The sequence below is a fragment of the Arachis duranensis genome, chromosome 7 (assembly GCF_000817695.3).
Source record: "Arachis duranensis cultivar V14167 chromosome 7, aradu.V14167.gnm2.J7QH, whole genome shotgun sequence".
Taxonomy (NCBI): domain Eukaryota; kingdom Viridiplantae; phylum Streptophyta; class Magnoliopsida; order Fabales; family Fabaceae; genus Arachis; species Arachis duranensis.
Window position 1 is genome coordinate 48,357,009 of NC_029778.3, and position 2,141 is coordinate 48,359,149.

Sequence of the window (2,141 nt, forward strand, 5' to 3'; positions counted from 1 at the left end):
GATTCAGAGGCTGAAAAGGGCTGCAGATGCTGTTGGATTCTGACCTCCCTGCACTCGAAGTGGATTTTCTGGAGCTACAGAAGCTCAATTGGCGCGCTCTTACTTGCGTTGGAAAGTAGACATCCAGGGCTTTCCAGCAATATATAATTATTTATACTTTTCCCGAGATTTGATGGCCTAAACAGGCATTCCAAGTCAGCTTCAGAATTCCCGGCATTAAACGCCGGAACTGGCACAAAAGTGGGAGTTAAACGCCCAAACTGGCACAAAAGCTGGTGTTTAACTCCAAGAAAAGTCTCTACACATGGAAGCTTCAATGCTCAGCCCAAGCACATACCAAGTGGGCCCGGAAGTCGATTTTTACGTCATGTACTCATTTCTGTAAACCCTAGGCTAGTAGTTCTCTATAAATAGGACCTTTTGCTATTGTATTTGGAGAATCTTTCAATCTTCGGATCATCTTTTGATCATGTTTTTATGATTGAACTCTCTTTGGGAGGCTGGCCATTTGGCCATGCCTAGACCTTGTTCTTATGTATTTTCAACGGTAGAGTTTCTACACACCATAGATTAAGGTATGGAGCTCCGCTGTACCTCGAGTATTAATGCAATTACTATTGTTCTTCTATTCAATTTAGCTTATTCTTGTTCTAAGATATCACTTGTTCCTCAACTTGATGAATGTGATGATCCGTGACACTCATCATCATTCTCACCTATGAATGTGTGCCTGACAACCACCTCCGTTCTATTTTAGATTGAGTGGATATCTCTTAGATTCCTTAATCAGAATCTTCGTGGTATAAGCTAGAATCCATTGGCGGCCATTCTTGAGAATCCGGAAGGTCTAAATCTTGTCTGTGGTATTCTGAGTAGGATTCAGGGATTGAATGACTGTGACGAACTTCAAACTCATGATTGTGGGGCGTTAGTGACAGACGCAAAAGAATCACTGGATTCTATTCCGACATGATCGAGAACCGACAGATAAATAGCTGTGCTGTGACAGAGCGCGTTGAACATTTTCATTGAGAGGACGGGACTGTAGCCATCGACAACGGTGATGCCCAACATATAGCTTGCCATGGAAAGGAGTAAGAAGGATTGGATGAAGACAGTAGGAAAGCAGAGAGACGAAAGGGACAAAGCATCTCCATACGCTTATCTGAAATTCTCACCAATGAATTACATAAGTATCTCTATCTTTATTTTATTTTTTATTCATCTTTTAATTATCAATCCTCCATAACCATTTGAATCCGCCTGACTGATATTTACAAGATGACCATAGCTTGCTTCATACCAACAACTCTCCGTGGGATCGACCCTTACTCGCGTAAGGTTTATTACTTGGATGACCCAATGCACTTGCTGGTTAGTTATGCGAAGTTGTGATAAAGAGTTGAGATTGCAATTGAGCGTACCATGTTGATGGCGCCATTGATGATCACAATTTCGTGCACCAAGTTTTTGACGCCGTTGTTGGGGATTGTTTGAGTTTGGACAACTGATGGTTCATCTTGTTGCTTAGATTAGGTAATTTTATTTTATGTTTAAGCTTTTTACTTTTCGAAAATTTTTCAAAAATACAAAAAAATATTTCTATTTTGTTCTTCAGAGTTTTTAAGAATGGATTCTAGAGTTTTATGATGATTTGTTGAAGTATGGCTGGCTGTGAAGCCATGTCTAATCTTTTGGACCGAGGTTTCAACTTATCATCACAAGAGCTTATTGATTTCTATCAATTTTGCTGTTGTGAGCAATGATCTGCTAAAGCTTGGCTGGCCATTGGCCATGTCTAGTGTTTTGGACCGGAGCTTTCACTGAAAGCTTGGCTGGCTGTGAAGCCATGTCTAATTCCTAGACCGGAGTCTTAGACTAGCATTGCAATGATTCCTGGAATTCTCATTAAGAATTTTGAATCCTTGTTTTTCTTTTCCACTCAATTTTCGAAAAAGCACAATAAAAATTATAAAATCTTAAAATCAAAAATATTTTTATGTTTCTTGTTTGAGTCTAGTGTCTAATTTTAAGTTTGGTGTCAATTGCATGTCTTAATTTTCTAATTTTTGAAAATTACATGCATTATGTTCTTCATTGATCTTCAAGTTGTTCTTGATGATTTCCTTGCTCTGATCTTT